Below are 13,291 nucleotides of genomic sequence, written 5' to 3'. Positions count from 1 at the left end.
AGTAACTAGTAACTGCCTACTTCTCCAAGTAACTCCATCCAAAGGGCACAGCTGTGGCTTTGCTGGCTCCTGCTCCATGTGCTCATCAGCTCAAGCCTTAAAGCAGCAGCTCAGAGCAGCTTTTTCTTTCTCTCTTTTTAGTTTCTCACTCCTTCATGAACTCCGTAGGTCTCTTCTCCTTTTCCCCTGAGCTCCAGCGGTCCCAGTTTGGCTGATGTTACATTTTTATAGTTGTAAATTGGTTGATTTGTGGGAGAGAGTGACTCTGGGAACCATCTATTCCGCCATCTTGACCGGAACCCTTCTATGGGTCTTTCTTGTTGCTTGAAAGCTCTTTTGTCCACAATGTGTTAAAATATATGTATTTGGAAGGAAGAGTATTGTTGAAAGGAAAAGCAATAGGGAGATGGACATTGAGAGAACGAAGAGGAAGGAGAGAAAATTGCATGACAGATTACAGTACCTACAGCCAAGCTGCAGCCCACCAGGGCTACAGTGCTTACACCACCCAGACCACTCAAGGATGTGCACAGACCACCATCCAGGCATATGGACAACAAAGCTATGGAACTTATGGACAGCCCACTGATGTCATCTATACCCAGGCTCAGACCACTGAGACCTATGGGCAGACTACCTGTGCAACTGCTTATGGATAGCCTCCAACTCGTTATACTACTCCACCTGCTCCCCAGGTGTACTGCTAGTCTGTCCAGGGGTACGGCACTGATGCTTATGATATGGCCTCTGCTGCAGTCATCACCACCCAGGCCTCCTATGCAGCTCAGTCTGCATATGGCACTCAGCCTGCTTACCCACCTATGGGCAGCAGCCAGCAGCCATTGCACCTGCAAGACTGCGGGATAGTAACAAGCCTGCTGAGACTAGTCAACTCAATCTAGCACCGGGGTTACAACTAGCCCAGCCTAGGATATGGACAGAGTAACTACAGTTATCCCTAGGTACTTGGGAGCTACCCCATGCAGCTAGTCACTGCACCTTTATCTTATCATCCTACCAGCTATTCCTCTGACTAGTTATGATTAGAGCAGTTACTCTCATCATAACACCTATGGGCAACTGAGCATCTATGGATAGCAGAGTAGCCATGGCCAATGAAGCAGCTATGGGCAGCAGCCTTTCCCGAGTCACCTTCCCCCACCTCCCCAAAACTGGATCCAAGTCAATATAGCTAGGCTCCAAGTCAATATAGCCAGCAGAGCAGTGGCTACAGGCAGCAGTGTTCATTCCCACAGGACCACCCCAGTAGCATGGATGTTTGTGGGCAGGAGTCTGGAAGATTTCCCAGATCAGGAGAGAAGCAGAGCATGAGTAGCTCTGATAACCAGGGCAGAGGAAGAGGGGGATTTGATTGTGCAAACATGAGCAGAAGTGGGCAGGGAGGAGGACATGGTAGAATGGGCAGCACTGGAGAGCGAGGTGACTTCAGTAAGCCTGGTGGACCCATGGACGAAGGACCACATCTTCATTTAGGCCCACCTGTAGATCTGGATGAAGATTCTGACAACTGCAATTTAAGTGTGAGGATTAAATGACAATGTAACTCTAGATGATTTGGCAGACTTTTTAAAGCAGTGTGGGGTTGTTAGGATGAACAAGAGAACTGGGCAACCCATGATCCACATCTGCCTGGACAAGGAAACGGGAAAGCCCAAAGGCGATGCCACAGTGTCCTATGAAGACCCACCAACTGTCAAGGCTGCTGTGGAGTGGTTTGATGGAAAAGATTTTCAAGGGAGCAAACTTAAAGTCTCTCTTGCTGGGAAGAAGCCTCCAATGAACAGCATGCGGGTTGGTATGCTGCCCCATGAGGGCAGAGGGATGCTACCACAGCTCCATGGAGGCCCAGGGGGCCCAGGAGGTCCTGGAGGATCCATGGGTTGCATGGGAGGCTGTGGAGGAGACAGAGGAGGCTTTCCCCCAGGAGGGCCCTGGGGTTCCCAAGGAAACTCCTCTGGAGGAGGAAATGTTCATCACTGAGCTGGAGACTGGCAGTGTCCCAATCTGGGTTGTGGAAACCAGAGCTTCATTTGGAGAACAGAATGCAAATAGTGTAAGGCCCCGAAGCCTGAAACCTTTCTCCTGCCACCCCTCTGATCCCCAGGTGGTGATTGTGGCAGAGGAGGCCCTGGTGGCATGCGGGGAGGAAGAAGTGGCCTCATGGACCATGATGATGATCCCAGTGGAATGTTCAGAGGTGGCCGCCGTGGAGACAGAGGTGGCTTTTGTGGTGGCTGGTCCATGGACCAAGGTGGCTTTGGTGGAAGAAGATGAGGTTGCCCTAGTGGGCCCCATGGACCTTTGATGGAACAGATGGGAGGAAGAAGAGGTGGACTTGGAGGACCTAGAAAAATGGATAAAGGTGAGCATCATCAAGAACACAGAGATAGGCCCTACTAGATGCAGAGACCCTGCAGAGCTGCACTGACTACCAGCTATATTTTTTAAACCAGGTAATGTTTTGTATTTATAATTCCATATTTATAATTTTGGCCACAATGTTATGATTATTTTTTGTACTTTAGTATTTTTCACCATTTGTGAAGAAACATTAAAACAAGTTACATGGTAGTGTGCCAAGTTTTTTTTTTTTTCCCCTCTTCTTTTAAAGATAGTTGCTTAAGACTTAACAATAGGAACCCCCTGTGAACATGCTCAGTGTCATTGTGGAGAACCCAGAGGACCTCTAAAAATGTTCATGGTTGTGATTTTTTTTTTTTAATAAAATTCCAAATGTTTATAAATAGTCAAAGAAAAAAAAAAAGAATTAGTATTGTCATTAATACTGCTACTGGGTATTATGTAATGAGGCAACTCTGGGGTGGGCACCACAGTTTGAGGGCTTTATATCTGTTACTTTCTTTAATCCTCACAATGTCTATAGGAGAAGGTATTATCACTATTTACAGCTGGGGAACTGAACCTTAAGTAATGTATTAATGTGTCCAAGTGGAAATAGTTCAAAAGCACCTGGCCAGTGGAAACAGTACTTAGATAAGTTGGTAGGACTGTAAAGGTGGGAAAGGTCTCTGAAGGGGTGGGGGTGGGCCACCAAAGGCTCCCTTGTTAAGGGAAGTGTCAGAGGGAGGCATTTGGGGCATAGAAGAGGCTGCTGAGCATTTCAAAGAAAACTAAAAAACATGAAAAAGTATAGAAAAGGTACTAAAAATGTGATTTTCTTTATTAAAAATTATTTTTACTGTCCTTTTCATAATTATCAAAATAACACATGTACGTTAAAGAATCATCAGACTGTACAGAAAAACTTAAGGAACTTAAATATATACTACAGACCTATCAAAATTATTTTATTATTGCATATTACCTTATATTATGTATAATAAGTCATTTCCTCATGGTTGGACATTGAGAGGCATGTACTTTTATGGGTTATTTAACTTGATTCTTCATAGATGGTACTTTGCATTAAATTTGGGAGGAATATCATTTCTTGGAGTAACCATTTTGGGTTCCATAGACATACAAATTTGTTTAAAAATGAAAGTTACCCAGTATCTATTCCACCAACCATTTGTAGAAGATGAATGTTAGAAAGTTGAAAACATAAAATTAGATTTCTTTTAAAATATAAAATAAAAAGAAGGAAGGAGTGAAAGTGCTCTTTGGCTACTAAAGAGAGTCAAAGAGAAATTTAAGGTATTAGGAGAGAGATTAGTGACTATTATAACGTATTCCTGTGTTCTGGATAAAAAGGTATTGGTCTATGCAAAATAAAGCCAGAATTTCAAGTAGAAATGCAGTAACTTTAAGAAAACCTTTCTTGGCCCTATAAGCTCACACATGTACTTTTATGTGCTACAGAGTTAAAAAAAAAAAAAAAAAAAAAAAAGTTGCAATTCTGAAGTATTAAGGACACAGCTATTAAAAATTTAAGGTTTTAAATCAGATTTTTGAGAATAAGAAAATATGTGTTATGGTATGCTAAGTGCTATTCTATACAGTAATTTTTCATGCTGGCAAATGTTCTACTTCTGCCAATGTGAAAGTTTTTGCTGGCAAAACCAGTTCAAATAAAAACAGAGGCAAGCCACCATTTCTTTTCACAGTAAGGTTGAAAATTTAAAATGTTTAATGGAAATTATTTACACATTTATTTCATTGCTATTCAAAGGAAGTAGTAGGAACTCCATGAAGATTTCTGTTTATGACAAAAATAAATTGCTAAGTAAATTGTAAAGTTATTTTTAGGTTAGAAATATGATAAATAGGAGATGAGTTAAAAAAGAAAGAAAGAAATCTGTTTTAAAAACATTATTATTGTTAGCTTTAGCCTTCTCTGACCCTCATGAGAGTGTGGAAAAGACAGGGTGAATTGTCTCCCAAATATTCATTCACTTTTTTATCTTCTTTAAGAACTCACTTTTTCTCAGTGCATCTATGGGCCCTACCACAGTACTTTCCCGGGCTTGCTTGCAGTTTGGAATAACTATATGACATTTTAAAGAAATCTGCTAGATTCTGCTCCTTTGCACTTTCTTCCTTCTTGTTCTTGCCTGGAAAGTGGATGGTGAGGTTGGAGGTAACAGCCAACTTGAGACCATCCCACAGCAAAGAGGAGAGGTGAAGTCACATGATGAGAATGGCAGCGTGAAAAGGAAATAGATCCCAGGTACTGATGACTCCATGGTCCCACTGGTTTGCTTGCATCTGCACTTCTTCTTCTTCTTTTTTTTTTTAAAGATGACTGGTAAGGGCATCTTAACCCTTGGTTGGTGTTGTTAGCTCCACACTCAACCAGTGAGCTAATCAGCCATCCCTACATAGGATCTGAACCCGTGGCCTTGGTGTTATCTGCACACTCTCTCCCGAGTGAGCCACGGGCTGGCCCTACACTTCTGCTTATGTGAGGCAAACTGTGTGAAGCTGTTTGGGTAAGCCACTGTCTTCAGACTCCAGTTACCTAAAGCACACATAAATCCTAAGTGAGGCACAGCCCTTGACTCCTCTTTTTGTATTCCACGTTTTTATTTATAAACTAGCCATTGTGGTCACGATGTGTTTAATGATTTTCTTCTTCAAATCTTCTGAGCAATTCATTACATTAGTGAGTTAACATTTGTAAAGCATCCCCTCTTCCTCATTATTTTATTTAGTGCCTAATAAGTTTCTGACACATTGTATGCATTTAAAAAATATATATTTCCAGGTAATTGGAGAATTGTTTTGACTCCAGAGTGTTATGCACACACACGCACACACACATACATTTCTTCATATATATATATATAAATGTATGTATGTGCATTCTATATATTTAAAAGTATAAATGATGTGTTTTAAAATACTTTAATGGATTTACTCTCACATTAAAGAATTACTCTGTGAGAGGAAATATCACTATTTATTTCCTTTCCAACTAGGACTTGTGTACTATTATAATAACGGACATTTATGTGTTGCAATGCACTCTTAAGATCTTGGGGAAACAAAAGGGAGCTGATATGGCTGAGAGGGAGATAAAGAAACTTAATGACTTTAGATTCCCTCCAGCAGTATTTGCCAGACCACTTGAATAAGCATTTTGTAAAAACAAAACACACAGCATTTTAAACTCAAATAACTTTGGGCAATACAGCATGTTATACCATCTCTTCCTGGTGGTTCATGGGCATATTAAAGTTGCTTACAGTAGAGAAATCTGTTTAATTTTGTTTAATTCATCATTTTCCAGTCTTATGTGATCATGAAACCCTTCCATGTCAGTTACATGTGTTAATTCTCGCTGGAAATACTGTTATGTGACATATATGCTGGAAAGCCCTGCAATAAAATAAAGATTAAAAAAAAAAAATGGAAAAAAGAAAAAGGAAAGAAAGCCCTGCAATACAGGAATCAGAAACAAGAAATATCACCACTATTGTTTAATATTGATCTAGAATATTTAGTGCAATTAGACAGTAATCAGAAATAAGACATGATTTCTGGAAAAGGGGAAGAAAAATTAAGACTTTTGCAGAAGACAGAAATTCCTGTCTTACCATGAGGTTGAGACATTTGTTTCTCATTTTATCTCTGGCAGCCAGACTACCTATGTCTAACACATAGGTCTAACACACTTCTTAGCCTGCTCACCTAAAGCTAGGCAGTGGACCAGATTTTTACCAACAATAGTTTATCAATTCTTGTACTAAATTAATAGAATTCTTGATATTTAGCTGGCACATGGATGCCCCAAGTAAAGATAATATTTTATCAGACAATGGCCATGTGACCATGTTAGGGTTAGTGGGATGTAGGTGGAATTGATATGTTCAAATTCTGAGTCATATTCTTAAAGGGAAGTGGTGAACTCTTCCTTTTCTCTTTCCCTTTTCCTACTTCTCATTGGCTGGAATGGAAACCATCTTGGACCATGTAGATGACAGAAATGTCCTTGGATGGTGTAACAAATACATAGAAAGAGCCAGAAGTTTTGGCTCTGGGCTGTGTGCAGCCATACTGTTATAAGAATGAAAAAAAAACTACAGTTTTGTTTAAACCTCTTTTTTTAAGGTCCCTTTCACACTTCACCCAATCTTCATTCTAATTCAGTTTGTTAATCTTTGGCTAACATCTCTTCTGAATGTAATGACAAGTTAATGTGTTGTATCTTCAAGGAGCACTGTAGGCAGTGGTTAACAGCTATGTGTGGAGTTAGAAAAAAATCATTCTTGGTCACTTACCAAGTCAGGATAGTTTGAACATGGTAGCTTTAACTTTTTTTAAAAACCAGAATTTCTAAAAATTTCCAGTTATTTGTCTTTTCTTGATTGTTGATTTCCTTGGATTTGGAAGTGAATAAATTTGCCTATATATATATCCCTTTTCTTCCACCTCTATCACACTTAAGGCCAAAGGAAGAACAACTTTAATTTTGAGAAACAAATAATTCACTTCTTATAATCTCTGAGGAAGAATGAATTCATTGTGGAGCCATATTAATGAATGGGTTTAAAAAATTTTCCCCAGAGTATCTCATGGCCCTATGGGTGTCCACATTCATATGATCACTGAAAGAACTGTAGTCATAATAGACATATTTATCTTGTGAGTATTTTGTATTTTTCACAGCATAACTTGGGGGTCTCAGGCTGTGAACAACAGTGAAAAAACTTTCCATAGTCTCACAATCTGAAAACCACTATGAGAATCATCAACCATCATTTGGCAGCACCAAAGCATCAGGCATTGTCCAAACACAATCGTTTGAGTTTTTGTGCTGACACAAAGAATTTCCCATTCATCTCTCTCCTCCTGTCTCTCCCCGCCAAAAACCCAACTAACTTTAAGTAGGCACAGTCTTCCAAGTCCTGCCTGTAAGTGTCCCCGAGAGGTTTCAGGGAGAAGCAGTCTTGGCTGAGAGCTAGAGCCAGAGGCCAGCCAGTGAAGGGAACAATGTCTGCGTTTTGAGAACAGCTGGAGCTTCAGAGGGAGAAAAGCAGCTTGGTGAATGAGGAAAGAATGTGCTTGTCACTTCAAGAGGCAAGAAACTTAGACTTCCCTGCTGCCTCTGCCAGCAAATGTTTATTGGAAAGGGCAGAGTGGTAGTGATGGCAGGTGACTTGCTTTAGATTTTATGGAATTTTTCATGTTTATTTTACCTTTTCAAAGAGCAGATAAATGTACAAATCCTACAATATAACTATTCTGAATTCTGCTCGTGTTTATATTGGACATGAGTTAGTCCTCAGAGTTATTTTTAAGAATGCTGCCCCTGGCCCATTTTGAAACTCTGCTTGCTTTCTTTGCATGTAAGTTGATATTTGTTACAGGGATTTTGGAGAAAAGTAGCAGAGGGTATTAAATGGAAAGTGAAGGCCCTAGGGGGAAAGGATTCTGTTCTGAGATCTTGAGCCAGATTTACAGTTGGAGAAATGGGATGGGCCCATTTACACAAAGTAGGAAAGTTTTAGCTGAAACCAAAGGTGAATCTATGAAAACTTTGAGAAAGTTAGGAAAAAAAGTTTTTAAGAAGTCATACTTTTTGGTCATGTTTTGATTTCCCTCTGATTTTCCTGGATTCTTATGGAAATGGATAGAAGAACAAACTATGTTCTCATTCTGAATTCCATTTGTTAGACTTGGAAAGTGTGACCTGATTTTGAGAATTACTTATAAAGACAGTCCAATACTAATATTTAAATAATAATAATTGTTACCATTTTAAGATCTCTTGCCTCCTTTTCTGAACTCTCAACATTTTTGTCTACTTTAGGACTGGAACAAATATTCTTGAGTTCCAGCTGTGTGACAGACTCCTGTACTAGGTCCTTTCCTTGTAAGAACCTGTGAAGTAAGAATTATTATACCCATTATAAAGATGGGAGACTGAGGCTCAGTGGGGGTCCTCATAACTTGTCTGATATTACCTGATATTTTATCAAAGGTAAAGTCAAAGTATCTGGATTTAAACATGATTTTGATTCCAAAACCCATGCTCTTTCCAGTGCCCCATTTTGTCTATATGATAAAATATGGATTGATTGTGTTTAAATTGACTAATCACTAAAAATTTATCAGAAGTAACCCATATGTATTATTCAATGTTCCTCTTTTGTGTGTGTTGTGATTTTAGGTATTGAGACTTTGTTGTAAGAATGCAAAGCATCACAATCTTCAACTATTTGCTCACTTTGGACCCCCGATATCCAAGACTGAGATTAATACTTCTTGAGAAAAAATAATCCAATTTGGTCTATTTGTCACTACATACAGTGGTGTCCCTGGCCTGGCAAGTTTCATGTAAGCCACCTCAAAGATGGTGGCCTCCTCAGGTCCAAACTGTTTGGTAACTTGTCTTAAACTTGGGCACTCTCTCTGAGGCCACAGTAGCAGGTTTCACACAGCACATGTGGTGTGAGCCATATCAACTTTTTGCAGAAAGTGTCTCTTGAGGCTGCTGCTCTCAGAAGGGCATTATGAGCAAAGCAGAACTTAGAATTTCATAGTCTCCTTCCCAGCACAAATATGAAGAGATAAAAAACATGTAAACAAGTCAATGAACTTTAGGAAATATCCTGGGAACAAAATCTATTGCAATCTTTTTGGCCTGTTCGCCAGCACTGAGAATACCCCCAATTGATCGACACATTTTTTGAGTGCCTACTTTGTGCTAATGAGGGTGTGAATATTAAAAACAATTTTTAGAAATTGGCAAAATTCTCAGTGCTCAAAGATTATCATGTTCTCATTCACAGCAAAGTACAGAGTTTGATCCCTGTGGCCAGCCACACACACACACACAAAAAGATGATTATCATTTTCCTTTGCTATATTTACTAATGCAGTAAAGTCAACACAAATACTGCTTAAGGAATGTCTCAGCCCCTATGGAAATTTAAAAGGGTTTTTTACAATCTAGAATATTTAATTAATCAGGACTGTCATTCCCCCAAGCATTCTGGGTTATCAGTATTTTCCTTGGTGAGTTTCAAATGAAAGGTAATTTGTACTATGGCGTATCTGGTTAGTCCAGTATACTTTCTTCTGAATCTTTCTTTAACAATAAGTGAGGTATACATGGGAAATGTGCATTCAAATAGTCACAGCAATGATGATAATGAATTCCAAATGGGAACTGGGTACTCCAATTTCCATAAATTGTTATTGTTTTGTTCTCGTTTTCTATAATAAGACTTCAAACCAGCTGCACATGTCTGGCACCATAGAAGTTTCAATAAGCTAATGCTTATTAATAATACTGACCTATTTCTTAAAAGGGTTAAATAAATGGAAACTTTATTTTACAACAACTTTAAAAAATAGCATTCATATTGTTTATTTGGATAAAACATGTAAAAAGTTTTATCTCTTCACCAGCACTCTATCTAAGGGCAAAGTGGATCAGAACAGCTGTCCAGGGCAATATGATGCCTCATATTGCTGATGCCTTTATTGTCAAAATCGAATACATATCTATAAATATATTTATTGAGATATGTGTCTAAAATCAGAAAATCTATTTATAGATATTACTCAAAAATTTTAGTGATTAACTAAATAAATTATTAAATAAAAGAATATTTATTGAGAGGTAATTTTTAAATAGACTTCCTAGTTTGGGCATATCTTTCCCAATATGTTAAAGGCTCATGAATTTAACATTAAACAACAACTAGATAGAAACATTGTCTGGGTATGTCAACTGATCAACATACCAAATCTGGGCTTTTTTAGGACTCTGGGCTACCACTGAACATGGTCTGGCCCTCACTTTTTGGCCTATAAACTCAGTTGTGTTAGTGCTTAAAGTATCTGACATCAGAAAACTAAACAAAGCTTAGCAAACCCACCAAAGCTTTATGTATAGCAATTTAACAGAGAGATTAACCACATATGCTGCTGGGCACAGTCTGCTTGATGAAAACTTGACTTTGCGTTTTGCTAGATTTTAAACTTGGTCAAGTTGTCTGACTTCTGTGAATCACGGTGTCATCATCTGAAAAATTAGGATAATAATAATAACTCACTGGTTACTATGAAGCTTGAATAAAATAATGCTTGTCAAGCACGTAGCTCAATTTCTGGCAAAACTAATGGCTTACGGAATTTTAGATATTATGGTGATTGTTAATGATGTTACTGTTGTGATGCTTCTCCTTCTTCTTCTTCCTCTTCTCCTCCTCCTCCTCCTTTCTCCTTTCTTCTTATTTTTGTTATATAAACCTAAAAGGTAAATATAAATTTATAATGAAACATGGTATAGTGCCTGGAATGCTTGTGTAATATTTCATAGTATTTCATTTCTTACTTTAAAGATAATTTGTTTTTTTTGTATTTTTTTTTAGGGAAACATTTTAATAAACTAGGATATATCCATTGAATTGAATATTAAACGACCCTTTAAAATTATGGCTGGGGAGAAGATATGCATACATGAAAAAATGTTACTGTGATAAAATTTTGAAGCTAAAACTCAAAATTATATATATAAAATAATCTTGACACTAAATATATAAAAATCCCTGCCCTGGCTGACTTACAGGGACACAGAATAAAATGAGACAGCAACTGGTAACTTACTACATAACTATGAGGTAATTATTATAATTATTTATAATTATTTTCTTTATTTTTTAAATTTTTTTATTTATTATTTATTTTTTTAAATTTTATTATGTCGATATACATTGTGACTGATTATTGTTGCCCATCACCAAAACCTCCCTCCCTCCTCCCTCCCCCCTTCCCCCCCAACAATGTCCTTTCTGTTTGCTTGTCGTATCAACTTCAAGTAATTGTGGTTGTTATATCTTCTCCCCCCCACCCGGTTTTGTGTGTGTGTGTGTGTGTGTGTGTGTGTGTGTGTGTGTGTGTGTGTGTGTGTGTATGTGAGAATTATATATTAATTTTTAGCTCCCACCAATAAGTGAGAACATGTGGTATTTCTCTTTCTGTGCCTGACTTGTTTCACTTAATATAATTCTCTCAAGGTCTATCCATGTTGTGGCAAATGGCAGTATTTCATTCATTTTTATAGCTGAGTAGTATTCCATTGTGTAGATGTACCACATTTTCTGTATCCACTCATCCAATGATGGACATTTGGGCTGGTTCCAACTCAGGCTATTGTAAAGAGTGCTGCGATGAACATTGGGGAACAGGTATACCTTCGACTTGATGATTTCCATTCCTCTGGGTATATTCCCAACAGTGGGATAGCTGGGTCGTATAGTAGATCTATCTGCAATTGTTTGAGGAACCTCCATACCATTTTCCATAGAGGCTGCACCATTTTGCAGTCCCACCAACAATGTATGAGAGTTCCTTTTTCTCCGCAACCTTGCCAGCATTTATCGTTCAGAGTCTTTTGGATTTTAGCCATCCTAACTGGAGTTAGATGGTATCTCAGTGTGGTTTTGATTTGCATTTCCCGGATGCTGAGTGATGTTGAGCATTTTTTCATATGTCTGTTGGCCATTTGGATATCTTCCTTAGAGAAATGCCTATTTAGCTCTTTTGCCCATTTTTTAATTGGGTTGCTTGTTTTCTTCTTGTAAAGTTGTTTGAGTTCCTTATATATTCTGGATATTAATCCTTTGTCAGATATATATTTTGCAAATATTTTCTCCCACTCTGTTGGTTGTCTTTTAACTCTTTTAATTGTTTCTTTTGCTGTGCAGAAGCTTTTTAGTTTGATATAATCCCATTTGTTTATTTTTCCTTTGGTTGCCCGTGCTTTTGGGGTCGTATTCATGAAGTCTGTGCCCAGTCCTATTTCCTGAAGTGTTTCTCCTATGTTTTCTTTAAGAAGTTTTATTGTTTCACGGTGTATATTTAAATCCTTAATCCATTTTGAGTTGATTTTAGTATACGGCGAGAGGTATGGATCTAGTTTCATTCTCCTGCATATGGATATCCAGTTATCCCAGCACCATTTGCTGAAGAGGCAGTCCCTTCGCCACTGAATAGGCTTGGTGCCTTTGTCAAAGATCAGATGGCAGTAAGTGTGTGGGTTGATTTCTGGATTCTCTATTCTATTCCATTGGTCAGTGTGTGTGTTTTTATGCCAGTACCATACTGTTTTGGTTATTATAGCTTTGTAGTATAGCTTAAAGTCAGGTAGTGTTATGCCTCCAGCTTTATTTTTTTTGCTCAGCATTGCTTTGGCTATGCGTGGTCTTTTATTGTTCCATATAAATGTCTGGACAGTTTTTTCCATTTCTGAGAAAAATGTCATTGGAATTTTGATGGGGATTGCATTGAATTTGTATATCACTTTGGGTAGTATGGACATTTTCACTATGTTGATTCTTCCAATCCAAGAGCATGGGATATCTTTCCATCTTCTTGTATCCTCTCTAATTTCTCTCAGCAGTGCTTTGTAGTTCTCATTATAGAGATTTTTCACCTCCTTGGTTAACACAATTCCTAAGTATTTTATTTTTTTGGTGGCTATTGTAAATGGGCAGGCTTTCTTGATTTCTCTTTCTGCATGTTCACTATTGGAGAAAAGAAATGCTACTGATTTTTGTGTGTTGATTTTGTATCCTGCTACTGTGCTGAAATCATTTATCAATTCCAAGAGTTTTTTTGTAGAGGTTTTAGGCTGTTCGATATATAGGATCATGTCATCTGCAAACAGGGACAGTTTGACTTCATCTTTTCCAATTTGGATGCCTTTTATTTCCTTCTCTTCTCTGATTGCTCTGGCTAGTACTTCCAACACTATGTTGAATAGGAGTGGTGACAGTGGGCATCCTTGTCTAGTTCCTGTTCTTAAAGGAAAAGCTTTCAGCTTTTCCCCATTCAGGATGATATTGGCAGTGGG

The 13,291-nt window shown here is 38.3% G+C and overlaps 1 pseudogene; it reads left to right on the top strand.

Annotated features, from left to right (window-relative positions):
* The first annotated feature begins 446 nt into the window (after nt 1-446).
* On the top strand, nt 447-2,421 carry LOC134385726 (RNA-binding protein EWS-like; annotated as a pseudogene).
* Nucleotides 2,422-13,291: the final 10,870 nt, after the last annotated feature.

The sequence above is a fragment of the Cynocephalus volans genome, chromosome 9 (genome assembly GCF_027409185.1).
Source record: "Cynocephalus volans isolate mCynVol1 chromosome 9, mCynVol1.pri, whole genome shotgun sequence".
Taxonomy (NCBI): Eukaryota; Metazoa; Chordata; class Mammalia; order Dermoptera; family Cynocephalidae; genus Cynocephalus; species Cynocephalus volans.
The sequence above is the reverse complement of the archived record's forward strand: the minus strand, read 5'-3'. Positions and strand labels throughout refer to the sequence as shown.